At 37.3% G+C, this 24,967-nt stretch overlaps 1 protein-coding gene across 8 annotated transcripts in view; it reads right to left on the minus strand.

Annotated features, from left to right (window-relative positions):
- The window catches only part of MRTFB (myocardin related transcription factor B), a gene marked incomplete at its 5' end in the record, with an annotated part of 85,656 nt that extends 62,313 nt beyond the window's left edge, over positions 1-23,343 (minus strand). For 7 of the 8 annotated variants that reach the window (XM_080386823.1, XM_080386825.1, XM_080386826.1 and 4 more), the window contains 2 exons: positions 19,609-19,653; positions 22,865-23,343. Of the gene's footprint in view, positions 1-19,608; positions 19,654-21,886; positions 22,845-22,864 lie in introns of those variants that run through there. The other variant, XM_080386821.1, reaches the window with a different exon arrangement.
- Between the last annotated feature and the right edge of the window lie 1,624 nt (positions 23,344-24,967).

Here is a 24,967-nt window from a genome sequence, read left to right on the forward strand (position 1 = left end):
TTTAATATTTTGAAGCACTGCACAACTTTCACATGGATCAAAAATCAACTGGTATTAATACAGGACTTCATACCACCACAGAATTGTGTTATTAGAACTAGTTAATCTTCAGTCGCTCCAGCAAGGAAGGCTTTTTGTCATGAATTTTTTCAAATTAATTTTATTGCATACTAGCTACTTATTGTAAAATAGTTTACAGAGTGGAATAGAAGTCTCAATTTATTATTTCTTTCCTTTCCATCATTAATGTGGTACTTAATCTACAGTGAGGAGAGAAAGAAGCATGAATTACTGGTACAGGCTTTTTATAGCTCACAGAACTCTATCAAGTCATTAAAATTTCAATAAATCATTATGGGTTTAATTGAAAAGTCCATCCCTGGATTCTTGGAAAATTGAACAATAGGAAATATTAACAATTAATTAAGAACCCTAAAAATGAAGAAATGTCTTATTATTACATTGTTTGTTTATTTGTAGTTATTTTTCTTAAGAAACACTACTGCTTGCCCATATTCACTTTAAATTCAAACTTCAGAGATGCTGAATACAAATACCACACATGTTGGGGTGTGTATTGAAAGGTTTTTAAAATGTAACATGTGTTTCAGTGACCATATGCAAAATATTTCAATTAAAAAACATCAAGATGACAAAAAATGCTCATGACCACCGACGAATGGCCTACACTACAAAAAGTGGTAAAGAACCATGTTACTGAAAGTGCCAATTTAAAAATAAGAAATATAAGGAAGTACTGCTTGATAATAAACCTCAGTAGAACAATTATGATGGTAAAGTACATATTCTGCATTATTATCCAGTTACCAACTGGTGCTTTCATATTAAATGAAGACACAGTAACTTAGTGTTATGCAAGGGTTTTTTCTTTGTTCTTAGCTTTTAGAAGCATAATTTACCCAGCTCTCATTCGATTTCCTGACATTACACTCTCCTCAAACTCCCACTCATCCATACAAATTAAGTACATTATTAACCAAGCAAGTCTCTTCAGAGAAGAATTTAAGTGAAAATTTAGCTGCTTATCTGTTCATATTCACAGCATTTTATGTACAATTTATTAGCTATGAGTTACATCTTGGAGTCAATTTTCAAAGAGATTAAACCACATTAGCTGTATTCAGGCCATTAAATTAGTACGAAATTAATATAAATACCTTCTTGTACTAAAGGTTTAACACTTATTATGTTGCATGTTAGCTTTGACTAACACTTTTCCCATGACAGACAACTAGATATCTTGCTTTAAATTAAACCAGTTTCACTTTTTTTACTTCTACAACACACTGCTACATCAGTTTCATGTCCATTTCTTATTTTTCATTTCAGGAATGTACATAAACATGGTTTTATTGCCCAGATTCAACTAGGAACAAGGCACACAAGAATTATATGCAAGATATTAAATGATACTGCTTGCAGCATTGCACTGGAACTCACAACAAGTTGACTTTTCACACAAAACATGCTGAATCTGTGGTTTGAACCTGACAAAATTGGGTTAGAAGGCAACTTTCTGGAAGCCATCTAGTCCGTCCCCCAATCCTGAGTAGGTCTACCAGCTGCTCAGGAATTTGTCTGGTCAGGTTCTGAAAATCTCCAAAGCTGGTGATTCCAGCAACTCTGGGTAATCTCATTGTGAATGCCTTGCCCATCCCCTTCAAACAGAATTTCCTCTACTGCAAGCTGTGAGTGTTGCCTCTTGCTGTTTTGCTCTAACACAGATGATACTGATAGTGACTCTGAGATCCCAGTTTTTACTAGGGTTTCATACAGTACATGAACTTGATCACCAGAAAACCTCTAAAACCACCTTCTTCAATGCAGAACTCCAACCCTAATTTGAAAGTTTCCAATTCACAGTAAAGTCTCAGGTATTGCAAATTCCTTGTCTTAAATCTTTTTGGATAAACAATAATAAATAAACAATAATAAATAAAAAATAAACAATTTTAACCACTGAAAAGAAAGCTGTTCGTTAAAAAAAAATAATTTGCAGCAAGCCTAAGCATCTACTATTTATCAGTTCACCAACCTTTACCATGACAGAATTTCACAGGCACAGGACTCTAGGAAGCATAACCAAAACATGTTGTAGCATCCACACTGAAATACCACAACTGATGCCTTTTTTGGTTTCCTCAAGCAGTTGTCTATACCAATTGACAGAGCAGGATGAGGTCACTACACACTACACTACATGCAGAAGGACCTTCAATTTTTTGCTGCAAGGGTGATGCAAGCCCCTTCACCTACAGGCTGTTAAAAATCCAGGTATTTACTTAAATGATCCTTTTAACACTAGAACAACCCTGTTGCTATATCACCTTTGAAGGAAAGACACTCTAGAAGTCCCAGAAAGTCTAAATTCCTCAGTCATATCTCAAATCACATTTTGCTCTCATGTCTTTTCATTTGTAGTGATGAACTGTTACCATATCAGACTATGGAAATATTTTTTAAGCTTAGAGCAATGAATTCTCTTGATGTTCCTGGGAAAAAAAACAAAAACAAAAACAAACATACACGAAAACACACATACCTCTACCAACATTTATAAGTTTTTCTTGCGGGGAAGGGGGGGTGGGGCGTGGGAGGAGAAGTATGTGACCTACATCATCAAGATAGCTCCTTAATGAATCAATGAACAGAACACATAAGCCGTATTATAAAGACGACAAATTGAAGACTTACAATAAGGAAACAAAAAATTACTTTGATTCTTCTCTCTTGTTCCACTAGAATCTAAAAATGGAATTCAGCTGTTCAACTTTCTAAAGACAATTTCTAAACTTTGCATCCACGTAATTACTAGTTTTAGGCATAAGGTTTTCCTTATTAATTAATAAAGTAATTCTGAAACTTAAATAAAAATAATTTTCATCAATACCTTTCAAAACAAACAAGACACAAGAAAAAGAAAAGACATCACTATGTAAACATCTTTTTACACTGTTTTATGTATGAGAATAAACCACTACTTTTTTTAGCATGCTGATTTTAACTGCTAGAGAAGGTGCGCACAATTGCTTTATCATCAGCTGGAGGTTACAGCCAGCAGCATTTACTTCACATGAAACTAGACTCAAGATATACAGAACATCTCCCATTTATCTTCAGTTTTCAAAAGCCATATTTCGTTCTGACATTTCTAAGGGAACTGATCGCTTGGACATGAGCAATTCAAACACATAAAACAGCAGGAGAAAACATTAGTTCACCCTGATTAAAGTCAAACCCTGTACTATAAATACTTTGTCCAGTCATTACATGCAAAAGTGAGAAACTTAACCTGATTTAGAATTTAATGTACCATGATACTATCATACTTTATATTAAAGACAATACATTTGCCTCCCTTTTCTTGTTTATTTGAAGCTTCCTCCATCTTGAAGAATTATTTCATATTCTTTATCTGCATTTACAGATGGCAATCATTATTTATTAACCCCGACTTTAAGCAGGCCTATACACAAAAATGTATTAATAACATAACTGAAATGCAACAATAAAAACATACAGGAAAAATCAATTTACAAAAGGAAACTGTACTATTAAAGTCTCAATATTTTAGCCTGCATAATCCAAGAAAGCTCCATTGTATACAAGGCTAATCTGACAGACAGAAATCACTTGTCATTTCAGGGGTTTCCACTCCCTTCCTTGAAACTAAGACATCTAAAGGTTTAAGTTCCATGAGTCATCATTACATTTGATCCAAAAAACATTTCCACTTATAAAGTGTTGGAAAGTATAATACCATCTTATTTGTAGCAACTAAAACAAAACTACTCTACTCTTTCCATAGTCCCAAAGGATTTCAGTTTGGTTCTTTTTTGTTTGGTTGTTTGTTTGTTTTTTTTTAAACACTGAAGTCAGCAAAATATTTAAGAGTAGTAAAGAGAAAACTAGAACAAAATTTTCCTATTTAACCTTCAGAATAGATGATCAAAACAGAATATGCACCAGCACTGCAAGTAAGGCTTTGGTTCACATTTACTTGACAACTGCATAGGAACGGTGTTCCAGCACTGGCAAAAGAGAACTCCTGTACCATGTATGAGCCTTATGTAAGTGTTCTCACAGATTGTAGGTGGTTGCTATCTTTCTTAACTGCTGAAGACAAACGCTTCTTTTATTTTTAAACATTTTATCTTCAAAAACCGAAGTATATTTCCTTAGAAAAATCTTAGGAGGGGGGGAAATACATACTTCCCTGCCACTTGAGACACTAGAACTGCTATTTTATTTGGCCAAAACTGTGAAATCCAGACGACACTTGGGTAGTAAATCTGCTGTTACTTTACAAGTCTGCTGGCAAAACCAGTTCAAGAATCACAGTGCATTCAAACTCTGGCCAAGTCAAATGGCTAACCTTAACATCACTCACGCATTCACACACACACCTAGGTCACTATACACCATACAGTTATCAAATTATTAATAGTCACACCAGATTAAATATTAGCAATACCAGGCTCCAGTAGAGAATTTATTACAGAATCGTGGTGTGAACGTCAACAGTCAAATCACCTAGGTTTAAGTTTCTCCATGTATAAAACTCAGTAAGATTTTAAGTGATATATATAGCTAGCAGTTTGTAATACACCAGAATCTTTAGTGGGAAGAATACTAGAATTGCAAATGTTGGGTTTGGTTTTGTTGGGTGTTTTTTTTGTCTTTGTTTTCTTCAGTGTCAGGAAACACTAAAAAAGACACTTGAAAAGCTTAAGCACCTCATCCAGCATGTTAGCTTAACAGTTGCCAATGAAGGTCACTTGCACAAAGCTCTTGGATCTCCTCGTCAACGCCTAGAAAACTTGAAAAATCTGTACAGTGAGGACTATGATCTCTAATAACAGAGTGGTAATAAGCATTTAGGCAACTGTTACAGTCTCAAATATTACTTCAATCTGAACAGTGAGCATTGATGACTTGCATCTGAGATAACGTGCTAAGTCCCAACGTCAGACTAACTTGGCAATCCCTCCCTCCATCTCATAACAGAAGGGCAAGAACTATGCTTTCAGAATGCAGGCTTGCCCTATAAAGTGCGTAGATACACCTACAGCAAATTTCCTTTCTAATCCTCAAATTGGCTGAGTCCCAGCGGTCAGACCCTTGGAATGCTCAGTATCTCCTTTTTTTTCCGCAGGATCAATACAAGTAGGAGTCAGACAAAGATTCAAAATACACAGGAACATTTAGCTCACTGAACAATACGGTAACTGTAAGTAAAAGAGTCACTTCCCAGAGACAAGAACTGGGGATGAAATACCTGCTTCAAAGACAGGAAAAGATGCAGTGTTTTTAAATGATGACTCCTCTTGGCATGCAGCCGATCAGCAAGGGGTAAGAAGAAAATTAAGAAACAAATGGTAAGGTTGGCTGCAGGAAATCCATCTCAAGTCAGTTTCTGCAGCAATACCAAATCCAGGTGTGTGCTACAAAAACAGTAATGCTCCGCAGTCCAGTACCTAACGGTTTCTCTGTGCCCTCGAAAATGCAGCACATTCTGTTTGGTAGACAGTAGCACATATTGTATATGCCCAATTTAGTTTCAGCTGTTCTTGCATCCTATTAAACATCTGAGATCTTATTAAATTCCTACATGAAAAGCTACTGGGGTTCCCTTTATAATTGTTCTGAATACCTTTTTCTGCATGTCCATACACCATTTTCCCCAAAACTCTAAAGTTTGTACTCCAACTTGTATTCAATTACAAAAATGAAAGAGAGATAAATAATAATAATAATAGCAGCAGCAGCAGCTTTGGAAATGCTTACAGAATATTTAAGTCACTTACAACTATTCCTCCAAATCACTAATCTGGCTTTTACATGAAGTCTCATACATTGGTGTTTGTAAAATAGTAAAGATGTGAAAACCAAAAAATAACCTTTTGCATTTGGTACTGCAATTTTAACAATAAATTGTTCCAGAAAAGTTCTTTTGTTTGTTTGGGGTTTTTTTTTTCATTTTCTTAGTACGTTTCAAATCCACTTACTGAAATAGCATCTAGAACCCATAAAGATGAGTATGTGACCGAGCACAAAAAGGACACAGACTTGGAAAGTACTTGCTATTAATAAACATCCAGATTATCAGTAAATTAACCGAATATGTTCATCCAATTCATTTTTGACATTCATAATTTCACTGGTTGTAGAAAATGTCTCAAATTACGTTTGCCTCTGTTGCAAGAACAATGCTTATTCTGTTGAGATTCAGGCCCCTCATTTCATGTATTCCACAGCGGATTAAAAGATCAAAAGACAATTTTCCTGAAAAAGTCTTGAAAGTATTCAACCATTTTAGTATTCTACTACATCACACAGTATAATCCTGTTCCTTTTCCCAAAGAGACGCAGTGTCAACACCGCTGACAGCTCCATGTTTCTTGCAACTTGTGCAGTTGGTTTCTTACATAGCCTCTCTCATTAAAAGTATTTTGGATACAGTATATGAACTTTGAAAGTAAAACTGACATCAAATTATTAGATTGAAGGAGAAATCATACAGTTACAATACAGTGTTGATATATTAATTAACGAAGATAATTTCTGTGGTAAAAAAACACAGCAATAATGATTTAAATCATATATAGCTATTTTTACAAAGGTAATTAGACAAAGCAGAAAAAGATGAGAAACATCAACGGCTGACTAACTATGAGTAATCACCTTGGATTATGCATTACCAAAATCTTACTGTTAGCTTCTTTTAAAAAACAGTGTACATAAGTATACGATAGAACTGCAGTCCTGTCATGCTTCTCACCATATCAGCAATTGGAATGACATGCTTCTTAAAGGCGCATAGAGTCAAGGCTGGACTGATGTGTATTTCAGATAAATTTCCTTTTATTCAATAAAATTACCGAGATTAAATTTTTTGTAACTGTCTACTCCTAATTAAATTAATACCACTGAGCAGACACTAGAAGACTTCCAGAAACTCATTTAACGCTTTTGCATATTTTGATTCTTACATAGCCTCTCTCATTAAAAGTATTTTGGAAACAGTATAAGAACTTTGAAAGTAAAACTGACATCAAATTACTATATTGAAAGAGAAATCATACAGTTACACCAAGATTCTCTTTACTAATTCTTAAAAGGAGATCTTAATCTTAAGTCTTTGGACTGATTAAAGTCTGAAAAGAAAGCTCCACTAGCAAATACACACATAAACTAACAAAAGTAAAGAAAATTCTTATATCTGCATAGGGGCAGAGGATGAGTCAACAGATGATACATTACTTACTGTACCATCTCCAGGGGAAAAATTAAAAAAAAAAAAAAAAAGGCACCTCATTTGTAATGGGAGATGTGGCCTGCTAAGTGCAAATTAATTATCAGGCAGAGAGTGTGGGTCTGTGATGAACAAAGGTTGCCTCCCACAGCTCCCTTAAGAGCGCCAGAAAGCTAAACCTTACCCTGGTCGCTGTGCAGGGCCATACAGATGATTTACCTACTGTTTTTTCACATTACTGCCTTCTCAAAACTAACATATTCCAATAACGTTTGGTAAAATCTATTGGGCTTCATATTACCCATCAGTGAAAAGGATATAACTCATAGGAATATTCTAAAGCTTAGTGTTTAAATACTTGCATGGTCTCATAAAAATGTTTTAAGTAAATATATTACAATTATCTTCTGTGTTCACACTTTGTAGGCTTTAAAATGCTAATTAATAATAGACTTTATCCAAGATGCTAGACTTCTTACAAATATTTTAAAGTTAAGCAAACCAAGTTTCAATACGCATACTATTCAAGTCACTAAAATGAAATCAATCCTTTATGATGGAATTAATGTTTAAATTGTCTACTGACTATATAAAATTTCTGACATCTACTGCTTTCCTTTAAGAAACAGCTACTTTCATCTCTTTGCAGCATACAGAAACAATTTGATGGTGCAAAGGAAAAAGCAGTCTAGGATTAACTGCCTTTTAAAGATAATGCACTGTCAACAACCTTCTTTAAGGATGAGTGTGAACTGCTTTGCTATTCTATCATGTGAAATAGAGACATGGTCACCTAGGTAGCTGTGCAAGGTATTTATAACCAAGCATTGAAGCTAGCATCTATTAATCCCTCCAGATAACATGGAACATGTCTTTCAATATACCTTTTACCGACACTATACTTTGTAAGTAGAAACTACGTTACACTTTAATTACAGTACAGTACTGTTTGTAGCAGAAAGTTCACGAAGACTTGAGTCATGTCGAAAATTCTGAATCACAGTAAGACGACATGTTATTTCATCTACAACTAGTAAGTCTGTCCTTCCTAAAAGCTGCTACCTGAGCACTCAGTAGCACAAGAATTATGGCAACAATACTTGGAAGTGTAATAGATAAGCATTGTCCTACAACTTGGCAGAAGTGAAGGACTTCCAGATACAGTCTTCAACAATTTTTTAATTTTAATCATCTCATGAGCAGACATAATTTGATTTAATCTCATCTTTTCTTAGTCAACAATGCTCATATTGAGGCAACACTAAGTCATTCAGTGGGATTAACTTGATTATTAGATCTATTACAGTGCATATTCTCACTACTTCTATTAAAATAAACAGCTTCATAAAAATACTTTAAACTAGAAAGGTAAAACATGAAGTAGTATCTTTTTTAGATGCTACACACATGCTTATGCTATGCATGGAAATATGCCATTTGCAAATCCTCAGAAAAATCTAAACATGACATTCCTATTTTTTCAGTCTATGAAGATGATGTTGATTGTCAAAATTTTCTATTTGCTTTAGTACTATACTAAAATTTAAAATGCCTGTATTAACACTGGCAGCAAATAAATTTAGACTCATCTTGGAAAACAACACACAGTCAGTTTTATAATATGTAAATTTAGCAGGACAAAGTAACAAAAAAAAAAACAAACACCAACTAATAACCAAAAAAAAAACCAACAAAAAACCAACCATGTGCATTGTTGTTTACAAACAAATTATGCTTCTAGTTTCTCATCCTTGCGGATATCTACAAATGTAAATAAGATCTCTTTTTTTTCAATAAAAGATAAGTGACATATCACTTCAGAAGCAATTTAATTCCAATTAAAAAAAAATCAAAAGTTCTTAATACCAGTTTTATTAAGAAGTGCTTAGCAGCAGTGTTCAAATAATTGCAAGATCAACTCAGACTTACCTGGCAAAAAGCAAGTTCAGTTGTTCTGCTGTATGACAGAACTTTGTGGTAAGCTAACATGTGGTCCATGATTTTCTGTGGCCAGCAAATACAAACAGTGTAGCCAGCAGAATCTATTTATGTAATTGAAGTTGACAACATACAACAAAAATTAAATCAAAACACAAGTGTTCATTTTGCTATTATTATAAAGTGCTTCATAGCTCAAGTCTGGAGTAAGGGTCAAATTTATACTAACACATCATACATTTACTAAACGTTTTAGTGCCCTTAAAATGGGCATTTATTTTAAAAAAGAGAAAATATACAGACCTTTTCACAAGAGGTGTGCTCTGACAGTTCAGAAAATAATTACTTATTTGTATCAGTAAAGTGGATCATAATCTTTTAACAATTCCTTTAGGTGTTCAGAGTCCTTTGATAGCCAAAATGCTGATCAATCTTAAAAAAGAATGTTGGTAGAGCATCTAAGGCATTTCAGAAAAGGTTAAATTACTCCATGATTTCATTTGTTTGCATAGCTACTTCAAGATGTTCCCATTTGTGACTAAGCTGCAGGTGCTATTCTGTTTATTTTAGTCCCTGTAAACCAAGCCCTTGAATTGAACAAAGCAAGGAAAGCATTAGGATTCAAGTCCAAGAGGAAGGAACTGCAGTACTGTTTCCAGTTGAACATGCTACTTTCTACTTTCCTTAGTAAGCATGACCAAGCATTACACAACCATTTCTAGAAATGATTTCTTGAAAAAGATATACTTTGCTTCTTTTTATTTCTATACTGTTACGGATATTACAAAAATTTTATTGTTACAATATTTGATGTACCAAAGACCCGATATTTGACTTAAAAAAAAAAATACAATCAACTTCTGTAGGACAGCATTTAACTTATAATTCACACTCAGCAATAAAATTAACACTAGACACTAATTCAAAGTAATGTAGCATAATTAGGGATTACTAGCAGCTTCAATTAGGAGGTCTTGCAAATATCAAAATAATTATGTCTGAACCGGAACTCAGTGCACACATACAGATGACACTCACTTAAGCAGTCCCTGCTCAACACCTTCAGACAACTCAGAACACCTCCCTTTCACAAACCTTTTGCTGCATATTGACTTGTACCAACAAAGCTACTTTCAGATATTAACAATGCAAACAATAACTTGAATTAGCTCCCATGGAAACCAGTCAACTTGTTGCTCTTAACTTCTGGAACTAAAACTTGTAAAATGTAATCCACTAATGGACAAACCAAAAAAATTAGGTGACAGATTAAATAAAAAGATGAAGATCAACTTTCTGTACATATTAAGCAGCAGCTGTTTACCACGTGTTCTTTATTTGATTCACATAAGTTCTTAGAGTTCATCTACAACATTCTCTTTTCTGTTCTTTTCTTATCCATCATAACATAACCACCCTGTAAAAATCATAGTAGAACATTATGATACATGCTTAACTGTCCAAAATGACTGGTTTGACTTTGCAAGTTACTAGAAAATTTTAATGTTCTCTATTCTGTTGATCTTTAAGGTCACTTCCAACCCAAACCATCATATGATTCTATGATTTCCTTTAACTAGAAAGGAAACAGAGGCCTAGGACCAAATAATTAACATGTCTGGTTTACAAGTTCATGGGACCATCTCTTCTTTTCAACAACTCAGTTTGCACTGGATGATGTGACATGTTTTGTATAGTGACAAAAGTACAATTAAAGGCTAATGAAAGGTGGTGATGGAAGTTTTAAGATTTTTTTTTTTATAGTGCTACTGTCCTGCTTAGACAGAACCATTGGGCAAGCTACAACTGTAAGATCCTGGAAGGCTCTCCTAGTGCTCCCAAAGACAACTCACAGTTAGCTACGTACATTAAATACATGTATTCATCACAAGCATGTTGTGTGTGCATGAATGCTCATCTTTCCCAACTAAACAGAGGCTGTGACACAAAATTTTGGCAGTCCCATAATATCACTTTATGCTACTGCCAAATCTTCTACGCAATACACATAAATTATTCTCCACTGTACTTGTCATCCTAGAGTCAGAGTAAGGACAATATACTTCTCATTTCTTATACCCAAAGCTGCTACCAGAACTGAGCAAATACATTTATTTGCTTGGCTTAGAAGTATTACTTCCTATTACAAACTTTTAAAAGCACTGAAAAGGGAAAGAGCACGGTTGTTTCATTACTTATATACCACCTATCATTTAGATTCACAGCTTCAGGTGCACAACTTCTTCCCTCCTGAATCTTCAACTGATGCTTTCTCCAAGTTACACCTACTGATACAGCAGGGTTAAAAGAACACTTATTACACCTTACCTGGAAGCAAACGGAACAGCATCCCATAACATTTGGTTACAGCGAACCACTGCTCAACTGCTCATATCCCACACTGTATTGTGACCTAAGTTTTTATACAACAGTGACCAAAGGTCTGAATGTGAATGCAATCACATCAGTTGTAACAGATTTACAAATTGCAGTATCTTCCCAACAATGAAAGCGGTGAGTTTTATAGATACAATAAGGATGCACACTAAAAGAATGCTAATTCCATGCATTTAAGTACAGGCTTTCAATTAGAAAAAACCGCACAAATCACAACCCTCCAACCCCCAGCCTCCTAAACACCAGAAATTAAGCATAAAGATATACTATAAACATAATATTATGACTTTAACAGAAAAATAAATACATTTTGTTAAAGCCAAAATAACACTTTACTAAACAAAAGCTAAATTTTTACTACTTGATAAATCAAGCACATTTCCTCTAACATGGCAAATAATACAGTCTGTGAACAGGTAAGGCCACAGAAAGGAATATCACCTATTGTTTCTTCAGAAATACAGAACCAAGATTACAAGTGATCAAACTTAATGCCCAGATCAACACCCATATTCTAAAATAACCTGAAACAGCACGTTATTAATATGGTGCCTGAAAACTCTTAGGTTCTAAACAGTTTAATGCTGTAATCCACAGTCCGTGCCCTCAATGCTTTAAGAAACAATTTCTCACGATCTCCAAAGCTAAAATGAACTTGAACTCCATTTTCCATACTGAAATTAGCTAGACTAATGCGGTAGAAACTCTGGGTCATGAGAGTTTATGTTGCCTAAGGCAACTTTCAAAGAAGTCTTATCTGTTAAACTATTGTGTCTTTCAATATTTCATTCCCTACAAAGCTGCTTGCTTAAAAATAAATAAGAGATAGATGATAACCATAAAATTGTTTACAGTAGATTTCTGCACAAATTGCTACACTTAACAGCTGTAGCACTTCTAAACTCTATTCCTTGGGATTGTTTTGTAGTGCAACTTGTAGTGAAGAAAAGCCATTAAACTTTCCCCATACAAAACAATTATCATTCTCATCTCCCTCAGTTTATAAAGGAAACAGAACAGTCCTCTGTTTATGCAGAAATGGCAGTAACCAAGAATAAGCTGATCAAGAAACATAACAGCCTTCAGAACTACTTAAAATCTCAAAAGCCACTCAACAGCAAGCTAATAAACAGCAAAAAAGGCCTCCTGTATTGAAAGATATGTATTTCACTTGCATAGACTTAAAAAATAAAAAGCTTGACTGCAACGAATTATTTCCTTCAGTCAGTTAAGACTAATAGTTTCCAAAGATCATCTTTAAGGAAAACGTAATGTAGAAATTTACAAAATACGAAGAATCAATTTAACTCTGATAGATGAGTGTAACGGAACCCAAGAGTGTTTGTACCTATTCTTCCCCTGCCCCGCAATTTAAAGAACAAGGTATTTCTGAATTAAAAAACATTAAACACCATTACTGAAGTCTGCTATTCTAATACAGAAAGCTTCTAAGCAACACTGCCTTATTATAGGAAAACTTGAACAACTCTCACTAAAGGTTATTCCTTAATACAACATAGATCATCTGTCACCACTAGAGTATCTACTTCAAATGTTTACAAAAATTGAACTATAGTTATTGACTAATTTGGCCCAATGGCATACTGACTAAACATAGGGTACTTCTGCTAGAACTACCAAGTCCACTTGCAATCGTACTGGCTGACAATATTACCAGTCTCTCGGATGGTTTTCACCACCCAATTTCTGGTTATGATGGTCCTGTCCACACTGCTGGGTCAGCTGTTGGCATGGGCGCTCCTTATCCACAGAGAGCTCTATCAGCTTCAAGATTCTGAACAGTTACCTTGGCTGATTTGGCTAATCTGAATTGTTTCAGGAGAACAAACCTAAGCAGGCAAAAATCTTTGGTAGGGTTGGAATGAGAGGTTCCACCAAAAGAAAACTTGTATTATCTTAATCATGTTTCAGTAAGTTATGTGGCTGAATAGTTCTCTCCCCTCAGCGGAAAATACACGTCAAGTGTGAAGTAAACATAAACTTCAGTGAGCCAAAAAGAATCTTTAAAATACAGGCTGAAGTATTTTTGATACATTATCCTAATATCCTTCTGTGTAATGCTAATGAAAAACCTCTTACTGAACACTTCTTTTCATGAACACATCAAAACTAGATTAACAGTCAATTTACAAACTCACGAACCTAAAAATACTTCAAGCCATGAATTTTCCCCTATATAATAATTTTAATTTTCTTTGTATACTATAAATTTTTGGTCTTCAGAAAACATACTTAAGTACTCCTTCTAATATGTAAGACACTTCCATCATTTAACAACCACCAAATGTAATTTATTAGGGTAAGCATGTTTCAAAACACTTTGGTTAAATCCATTTACTAACACTAAAGCATACAATATATTTAATCATAAAGAAATCAGTAAAAAAGGCTGAAAAATCTAAGCAATACCACTCTTTACTCAAAGGTACATTTTTTGAACAGCATTAATAGCATTTTTGCAAAACTGCTGGAAAGCTATGATAATCTGATGAAAACAAGACATTCATTAAACATTACCTCGTCAGTTATAATTACTACAGCCCTAGCTTGTCTTTTTACCTTGGCTTATTTTCATGGGATCACAGAGTGGTTTGGGTTCAAAGGGACCTTAGAGATCATCCAGTTTCAACCTCCCTGCCATGGGCAGAGGGACACCTCCCACTACAGCAGGTTGCTGGCAAGCCCCATCCAGCCTGGCCTTGGACACTGCCAGGGACGGGGCACCCACAGCTGCTCTGGGCAGCCTGTTCTAGATCACAGTTCATTTCTTCCCCAGATCATTCCAGTACCTGCTTTCCTTCTTGATTCTTCTTCCTGAATTCACTGTTTTTTTCTCTCCTCCATATATCACTAAATCACTTATCATACCAGCTCCCACTTCACCTGTCAAAAATGCTCTGTATATCAACTTTTCTTAATATATCTTTTCTTTTCTTGACCATATTCCTCAACTAGCCAGCATAATGCTTGGCTTAGGCTATCAAAAGCCTACATACAGACGCCAAGAACCCACAGGCTGATCAAAGAGATGCTACTGAATTCTACCTTTCAGACTACGTTCTGGCCCTATTACTATTACTGCCCCAGATATCTGTGAAACAGTAGATTTAGAACCGTGCTTATATTCAAGAGCCTCCCATCAACTCTCGATCTTGTTCAGTCTGCAGAAAAGGAAACTAACTTTTAGAGTTTTATCCATCCTCCATTTCAGATTTCTACTTTCTCTCCATACTGCCCACCTTTGCCCCTGCCCAGAACTTTTGCAGGGCAGAAAAAGATGAACTACTGACTGAAGTAGGCTGCTACCATCTGCATTTCACCCTTTCCCAGAGATTCCACCTTTCTGTTTTCCCAGTTCTGTGTGATGAGCTTTTAAAATCAGGCATATTTTGCAGGACCTGGTAAAAAAGCATCAAATGGTTAAGCTGGCAGAAGAGAGGAAGGGTGGAACATCTGGCAGAGAAAGGAGATAGTCATTAACCACTCAACTTGGATCTACCCCAGCCAGAACAGTTTGCCTCACCATGCTGATCTCTGATTTCAGAAGAAATCACCAATTACACTCTGTCATTCAGAGAAGCGAAAAAAGTTGGTTGAAATTGGCTACAGAGGTAAGGTGAATTATTTAAAGCTTGATTCACATTGGAAGATTTGTAATTCCTATAAACACAAAGATGGTTTATATTTTGCAGGAACTGATAGCATTTCTTCAGTAAACTCTTTATCTTACACCAAGTGAAAGTATTTGAGTGCTGCTGTATTATTTGACATTAATGTAAAGAGGCATTACTATAAATAACACATACAAATGCAAAAATAATAAAGCAGTAACTTCTCTTAAATTTTTACTAGAAACACAGCAAGTGAGCACTACCCTCACAACCCAGATATTGAAATCCTTCTGCTGTACAGTAACTCCAAATGAAATCAGTGTTGAATACATTAACTAGAAATTAGCGAGGTTTTTAGTCATTCCTGTAACTTCATACACAGTTGTGTGATGATGCTGTGATTATTCTGAATATTTACCTAAACTGTATAAGCCAAACTACAGAAACATTGGAAATTTTTAAAGAAATAATGGCAAGTCCTAAACAAAGGACCTGTTAACTGATCAACTTTGCTTTTGAAGCAATTCCTTAGTATTCGGCAATAGCAAGCATTATTAGCACATTGACTACTTGCAAATTGTATTTATGTTTTGGACTTAACTGAAAAACTTCAAGGTTTACAAAAACACATTAATCAGTACAAGTCCATCTACTCCTCTGGAGCACAAGCATTAAATTCTGCAATTTTACTAAAAAAACCCTCCACTCTGTAATAGTGAAAAACTTAAAAATGAGGAACTGGCATGCAAACACAAAGCTTTGTTGATAATTTTGTATTCAATTTAATAGCAAATGCTTCTGCACAGCGATACTACACCAATAAGAGTCTGAATGTACAAATTTTCAGAATTTTCTTAATAGGAGTGTATATGAATTTATTTCCTTCGGTTGGATGCAAAGTAAGCACGAGTATAACTATGAGACAAAAATGTGTGAACAAGCATACTGCCACCCAAAAAAAACATTTTATTGATTTGAATCAATAGAAAACCTTATGCATCACTATTAAATGGCATCAACAGCTGATTCAAAAAGATTTTAAAAATTATTTCCCAATTTGCACAGTTTACACAAGTCTTTAAAAAACGCTTATAAATAAACTAAGAATATTTAAAGGAAGTATAGTTGTACAAGGAGTGTAACTTACATACTGAAAATCATGAGCAAAAAATTAAGGCATTTCTTCTGGTTGCCTGTCTTGAGTTGTATCTTCCATGGAAAGGTATTTTTAAGATTATATTTTTAAAGAGAAAATCCTAAAAAATAACCTACCAAATAACATGATATCATAATGAAAAAACAGATGCTCCAAAATAGTTGAGAGATTAATCTATTCAAAAACTCCTAAAATAACACACAGGTGTTAAAATTCAGACCAACCATAATGAACATAAAGATCCCGTTAATTCCTGTATAGTAATCTCAGTATATTCAGCAAGCTCCGTGTTCAAAATACACATTCCAATGTCCTCGTCTGCCTGACTACCACCAAAGAAAGACTATACAAAAGTACAAACACACTCCTTTGGTTTCACACTTCCAGAGTCACTTACATACAAGAATGAAGTGTGCTGAGAAGGATGGCTAATCTACAATATACAGCAATATTGATGCAATTTACACAGCATTTTAAAACACAAAATTACATTAATGGCATCATCACATGTTCTCTCAGACTAACATTTAAGTTAATCTTAACACTAAGACTATAATTCACAATTTCCACTGAATACCTACCAATGTAAAAGAGATTACCTGTACACAAAATAGCATCTGTAACAGCGTGGTACACTAAGGAATACGTCCGCCACATTGATGTTCACAATGTAAGCAAAGAAATCTGTGTAAACCACAACTACTACTTTCTTGAAGCTTTACTAACATGTGGTTCTAAATCCCAAAAAGCATTAACCATGTGTTCAACTTTGTGCAAACCTTCCAGTCTCATAAACAAGTCTAAAACTTTGCTGGATTACAACTTTACTAAACAATACATTTTCATTTTTTAAAAAAGACAAACAAAATTAAAAGGTTGTGCCAGCAACACAATCAAACAGAATATCAGTAGCTGGAATTCTGGGTCGCTTTTTGGTTTCGGTTGGTTTGTTTGGGGTTTTTTTTGTGTATTAAAAACTGAGAAACTTCCCACTTCGTGAGATGGAAGAACCACTTATGGGTATTAACTAGAACTTACTGCAACACACTAACAACTTAAACTCTATTTTAATGAGGTTTTCTGCTGAATTTTTATGAGCTACCTTCACATTTAGAGTGAAGAATGACTGGCAAACTAACTTTAATGTCTACAGAATTTTTAATCAAGTTTTCAGCAACTGTTCCCTAGCCTACCAGCATACTTCTAACATTAGAAACAAAAATAGCATTGTCCATCTTTTCAGGGATATAACTTAGGATGATGTCTTGTATTCTCACAGTTTGAGAAGGGTAAAAAACCAGTGGGTTTCGTCTTTTTGTCTTATTTTTAGTGTTTCGTTCATTTGTGTTTCACTAGTCAGGGTAAAGATCAAAAATGAGCTTAACTATGACTTCCCTCTTGCTGTGTTGCTTTTGGCATCATGCCCAGGTTTAAGCCAGTTTTCAAACATTTAATTAAAAGCTTTAGCCAAGGACCCGAATGTGAAATCTTAAAATACTATCTACTGAGTCAACCATCACACAGATTCAGTTTATTGCACAAGTGCAAAACTGTTGTATTAACTTCTGGATTTAATAACAGTAATCTGAAGACTCTAATAAATTCTGTAATGTGCATTTGCTTTGGAGGATATGGAAGATTTTTGTGACTGTGGCTTTAACAGAGCCTCAACGACCCCAAAGAGTAGTTTTACAGCAGCTGTCAATCGCTACCACAGAAAAAAAGTTTGAAAAAGTTTTATTCCATAATTAATATTATGCAATTTAGGCTCTTGAACTTCAGGTTCAGGATAAAAATGCTTAAGAATCAATGCCAGCAGTACCGGTTCACTGTGCTCAATGCAGTACAAAACAGTTTCGTTTAAAGAAGCAAACATGAAACATTCACGTCAAGCTGTCAAGTGCAAATGTGCTTAATTTCAGTTGTTGATCTCTTTTTTAGACATGCTGCTAAAAATGTAGTAGATCCCAGTAAGAAACAACAGTTACAGATTTACTAAACCAGTAAATTAAGTGAACTGGTTTGCCAACTCTAATCACTCCTGCTTTTCTTCATGTAGCCTGAATGCAATCCTAAAACACACCTTACCTTCATCTTAAAGGAAGCTCTCCTATCTTTCAGCGTTTCCAGTTGCTAATTTTTTGCCTAACACTACAGTTCTGGAGTCTGTTGGAATACATCAATGCTCCAGATACATACCACCTTATGTGTATATCCAGGAAGTTTTGTATATCTTGCTGTTCTTCCATTCCCTGAAGCAGAGCTTATCCATGGAAGTTGTGTGCAGTGTCTTTTTCTGTAGAGGTGGAGCCAATGCTCTGCTTCATCTTAGAGGGGCCTCAGCAGAAATTATCAAGGAGGCTTTAAGCTCGATGCTCTAACTTGGTCATTCTGAAAATAAAGCAACCTCTCCTACCCCCCACACAAAGACATAGCCCTTTTTCCCCATACAAAAAATGAGGAGGGAGGGGGCAGGATTGAAATTTTCACCATTTCAGTACCAGATGAACATCAGGAACACGCAGTTCCAAAACAAGAATGTTTTAGTTCACATAACCCAAGTTCCTTATTTTACTAAGCTGCTCCAGTCCCCTCCTAATAACTAACAACTCTATCAGCAGCCATTAAACACCCTTGGTTACTCCCTTCGAGAAAGAAGTTTGTCTCCTCTTCTATAACTTGACTTATTTAATCACAACACATTGGACTTGGTGGTACTTTGGAAGTGCTGTGCCATTAAGTGCTCTGGAGCTAATGAGCCTGAGTCACTGCAGTTGTTGTTAAAAATAAATAAAATGCTATATAGGCTGAAGTTTTACCTACCAATATAAAAACTATTACATTTAGAGAAAGCCTAAGATAATCTGTGAAGCTTGCAAGCATGACAGTCCTTCAAAAAAAGAGAAAATATTATTTAATCAACATAAGAATATTTAAGTCAAAATTTTAAGAGGTGATTAAAACCCACTCGTATCAAATGCCAAAGCAAAAGCATCACAGTAACTTGTGTAATAGCTTATGTAACACAGGTACTACATATCCTCAGATTCCTGCTTGTATGAGAACATAGCTCTTGGAAAACGTTTGATTTTAACAGGATTATAAAACCAGCACAATTTAAAGTGAGGCACTGCTCCCTAAAAAAGTAGCAGCTTTATTAAAAAACCTGTATTTAAAAAGGTTTAATTGTTTTAAGATATAGAACTTACCTTGTTTCTCTAGCCTCCTTCTATAGCATCTGTTTCAGCACATTTCTGGTTAATTGGAAAGTAAAGATAAGAAAAACAAAAATCACAAAAATGTCACAAGGATTCTCTTAAAAATTATATATTCTATTCCACTGAAGAAATTAAAACCTTAAGAATACAAGTTGCGCTTTCTCAGTTTTTGCAGTTATGTGATGTTCAAGTACCTTATTAGGTACTTTGAGTAAACTAATTTCAATATGCTCCAAGCTCATGTTTAGCACCTTTCATATTACTCCACAAACTCTTAACACACTAATTATTTGTCTTTCCAGTTACCTCTGGCAAGAATGATAGTGCTAGAGGTGCATCACCCACTCCTTTTAACTCAACTACAGCAAGTAAGACGAGTCCTAACTCCTTCAAGTCTATCTTGCATATTTCCTTAGAGCTGGAATGTCTTCACACTTGCCAGTTTAAGTGCCAATTGTACCTAAGCACTAAAACCTCACTTAATAACAGAAAAATATTTCAGTTTTCTATAGATTCCCATATGAAGAAAACTTTAAATACAAAAAGAAGAGGAAACTGCTCACAACCACATTCTGGCTTTTTGCTGTGACAATTCAAGCATATCTGTTCCATCATCAATGTTAATTTATTAGAGTATTTTAAAGTATGTGTGTACATATATGCATATACAGACACATATGATTATGTCAGTGGAAACCTAATGCATACTAAATTTAGAAAAGTTAAACACACACACACCAGTTATCTTTAAGGCTGGCATTTATTAAATGCCATTTCATACAACATTAATGAGGTTTTCCAGTTTTGGCTTTGAACCCATAGGTTATCAGCCTAAAAGGTCCCATACGCTGCTCAGCCACACAATGTTGCCTTTGTTCTGAGAGATGAATTCTAACAGATAGGGGTTTTCCTCTCTTAAAGGTTTGCATGCTCATATGCTGAAGCTCATGTTACAGTTTCTATACAAATCAGTGAAAGAGCTTATACACTAAACACATAAAAAACCAAACCAAACCACTTATGAGGAAGAGGTTACAAGATCCAAACACCAAAAAGGCCTAAAAAAAGAAACAGCCTACAGTAAAATGTATTCCCTCTTTCTTCCAATAATTAACCAAGTAACCTAAACGCTGGTTAAAAAAAACCAATCCAAAACCACAGCTAAGTATATTCCTTATCCAATATCATATTAATCCATAATGTCATTATCTGATTTGATTTCTAGGCTAATGAGAAAGGGCTCCAATTTATCAGACATTTTACGCATATGGACGCTAAATTTGTCTGAATATCTGTGTATTAACCTTCATCTTTAAAGCTTATTTATAACAACTCATACAACAGAATCCCACAGATTAAAACCAGTAAACATTAAGGTGACTTTCATGTTACTGTATGACTGCTCCCAAAAAATCACTTGTATCATTAAATTCAGTTTTCTACATTTCTCCAAACACAGCCAAATTGTGGAAGTTGTACAGCACTTCCAATAATGTACTAAGGATTTTCAGCTTCCATGTGTTTTTATTTTCTTAATAACGGGTATTATTATGTTAATAAATGGTGACAGCATTCTGTCAAGTTTTAAATGCAAGTTATACCACAAAATCATAATTTGCCCAGTAAGGAAAATTGCAGGAAGGAACTAGATAAAATGCCAAACATTAATAATCTTATGAAATGCCAGCTGTGCCTTTGCTGAAAACTTCAATTAATTAAAAAATCAATTAATTCATTTTTCCATCATAAAGGGAAAGATACAATGTTAGGAAGCATAATCACCTTCCCATAAACAAGAACTGTGGAACTCGCTGTAGTCACAGTACAGCGAAGGCTGGACTCTTTTCTTAAAAGGTGATTATGTCAGCCTGAACCTTTTAGACACATTGACAGAAAAGTTAGGAGATTTCATGGTGCTGCTTGTGCAATAATCGTGAAGAGATAATTTTGTGATATTTACTTCACGATTAAAGAAATTATTCACTTTATTGTAAATCCTGTAGTTTTTATTTCAGCTATATTGCCTGCTGCAGCCATGAAGACAGTATTCTCTCTCAACTGCACCAAGCTGCACTGCATACTTAGAAACCAATACAAAAAGCATATGAACAGAATAAAGGCAAACGTATTTGCTGGCACAGAGGAAAAGCACTGCAGCACAGCTGTCTATCGTGCTCCCTCCATTCTGAAGAATGTCACTCTCACAAGCGTTAACCGATTTATGTGCATCTGAGCTACAGATCTGTGCATACAAGTGCTGCACACACACCTGTTATTTTCCATACAAAGCCGACCAGCCAAGCGCCACCTTAAATCCACGTATTTCACAAATAAAAACCCCAACCATTAACAGTCCCTGGTCTAGGGGCAGCTGCTCTTTGAACTGGTAGGCGAACCTAGGCTGTAGTTACACCATTTGGTGCATCAAGGCCAGAGGTCTCGACTTCACTGCTCTGAACAGCTCTCGTTTCCATGCACGTATTTAAGGCTGGGCCCTGCAGTTACGCCTGTCTCCCCACAGGCCCGGCACCTCACTCAGGAGTTTGCGCGCCTTACTAAATAATAATAATAATAATAATAATAAATAATCCGTGACCGCAGCGCACCAGAAGGGAAGTCTGTCAGCGCAGGCACGGCAGAGCCCGCGCCGGGCAGGGCCCCAGCGGGGCCGCATCGCAGAGCGCGGTGCGGAGGCGCCGGCACCAGCACCCCCGCGCCGTGCTGACCCCACTTGCGCGGCCCTGCGGGGCGCGGGAGGCCCCCGGGGAGGCGCGGCTGGGCTGAGGGGACGCCGCCGCCACCGCATCCCCGGCCCAGCGGGGACCCTACACTGCCCGGCGGGCAGAGGGCGTCCGCCGCTGCCAGCCCCCAACAGCGCGGCGGGTGGGCAGGGGGCCGCCCCTCCTGGCGCCGGGCCAGGGCGGCGAGGTGCACTCCCACGCGCCTCAGCCGCCTGAAGATGGCTCTGGCTGGCGCGGGCGGGACCGCGCCGCAGCCCTACCCAGGGGCCCGGCGGCGGCGGCCGGCTGGCGGCCGCCGCTCACCGCCCTCCGGCCCCGCCGCGGCGGCGGCCGGCCCGACCCCCGCGTGCGCGGCACCGCTGCCACCGCGCCGGGGACGCGCCTCCACCGCCCCGCCTGTCACGTGCCGCTCGCTCCCCCGCGGAACCCCGCGTGGCCGAGCCCGGCCGAGCGGCGGCACGGACCGCCCGCCCGCCCCCCGCTCCCTCACGCAGCCGCCCGCTCACCCTCGCTGGCCGCCGCCGACATGTCCTCTCGCGAGCTCTGGGGCCGAGACCGCCCTCGGGCGCGCGCCCCGGCGGTTGGCCCGCGGGCGGGGGCGGGGAGGCCGCGCGCGCTGGCGCCGTCACGGCCGCCTCACACATGTGGGAGGGCGGGGAGGCGGCTGCATCCGGGTACTCGCGTCCCTAGCGCGGGGGGGGGGGGGCGCCTGCCCTGCTGCCCTCCGGGCGCCGAAAATACCCTCCGGGGGTGTTTCCCCTGGGGCCTGAGGTAGACCGTCCCTCTCCGTCACGGTGGCCCCTCGCCCTGCCCCTCCCGGCCGAGTCGGCGCCCCCAGCCCGTTTTCGGGCGCCTCACCCTGCAGAGGCACCTGGCTGGGGGGGGGGGGGGGCGCGTAGGCCAAGCCCGTGGCTGGCGCAGGGGCGGTAGGGCCCCTCCGGGGGCCCGGGCGAGGCGGGATGCCTGCAGCGCTGAGGCGAGGCCGGGTAAGTAGAGCGCACCTGCCCGGCGCGGCCCGGCGCCCTGGCCGCAGCGCTTTGCTGCAGGTGGTGCGGTCGCTCGGATCTGAAATTTGAAGCAAAACTCAGGGTATGGCTTCAAACTTAGGCTGTGTATACACACGTGAGCGAGATGGGACTCATAACTCATGTAGTTCCCTTTCAGGCTTAGCTGTGTCTGAGGTGATTGAACTTGATTAAACCAAGGAGGAGGAAAAAAACCCCAACCATTTCGTAGAAGAGGTTTTAGAAACCTGGTGATGTATGCTTGAGAACATGCAATAGGAAAAGTAGGCTTTCATTCTGCAAGCAGCACGCACACGATAATTAAGCTGCATGTATTGTGCAACATGCTCACGGCAGTGAATGCATTAGTAACAAACGGACTTTCACTAACACCGAGCTAGTTCTATTCCATAAGTATACTGCATCAAGCCCGTTATTATGCAACTCTGCTTTTATTTTGCATTTTTTTTCCTAGCTCGAGATTAAGAACTGAGCTGTCTCTGTGCAAGTCAAATACAGCTTTTTTAATCATTTGCAATTTGCTAGTTTCCACCAGCTTGCTCTTAGCTGTATGGTGCTTATGCTACATGGCAGCAAATCAAAACATGTTTCCCTTCTCCAAAGGGGCAAATGGAACACATACGCGTATTTATTTTTTTATTAAGAAAAAAAGGCAATTTTTAATTTCTTACAGCTTTAACATGCTAAACAACATTCTGATATGCTTCATTATAGACTAATCCTTTGATGTGAAAAGAATTACTTGTTCAAATTTTTTAGATGGATTGAAAGGGTTGTTAATTTGTTTTCCTTTTTAAAACAGAGTACATATCTCTTATATTCCGCTAGATTACAGTTAGCTAATCAGATGTTATCCAATTTCAGAAACCAAGTAAAAACAGCAATGACCCGGAAACTTAGCAATGAACTGCGTAAAGGTCTCATTAAAACTTGTAATTTACTTCAGATTTACTTCTGTCACCCTTCAAATAAAATAGTTCAGATCTGAGTCTGCTGTTAAAACCAGAAATGCCAACAAATACAAGTACTCAGTTCAATGTGTACGATCTGATTAATCAATTTAGGATTACAAAACATTTAAGGTGAAATTGAATAAAACCAATTTATATCTGAAATTTATTTCATATTTCTAAGAAAATGCATAAAAGCTGTATAATGGTACTAGGCATTAAGATCTTACTCCTGCTTTGCCATTACATTATTTGCAGAAGGTCCTAAAACCTTCAAAGCTGAGGCAGTGAAATGATAAACATAAAACATATGAATTCAATAGATGTCTATTGTGTCCAAACATCATTTTCTCAGACTGAGAGAAGTTATATGCAAAATTCAGGACAAATTCTTACATAAGACCAAACAGCTATTGCTGTTAACAAAACCAGCAGAAAAAGGTAGCGGAGATGTACATAACAGAGAAGTAGGTGAGACTGATGCTGTCAGAAAATCCAAGCAGTGGAACAACTATTGGAATACATTTAGTTCAAGGCCTTTTTGCTTGGACAAATGCTTTTAACATGGTGAGAAATTTGTAGAGATTAATTAAAGATGTTTAAAAATATTCTTATTCAGCAATATTTGTGTTTA

The sequence above is a fragment of the Falco punctatus genome, assembly GCF_963210335.1.
Source record: "Falco punctatus genome assembly, chromosome: 4".
NCBI classification, from domain to species: Eukaryota; Metazoa; Chordata; class Aves; order Falconiformes; family Falconidae; genus Falco; species Falco punctatus.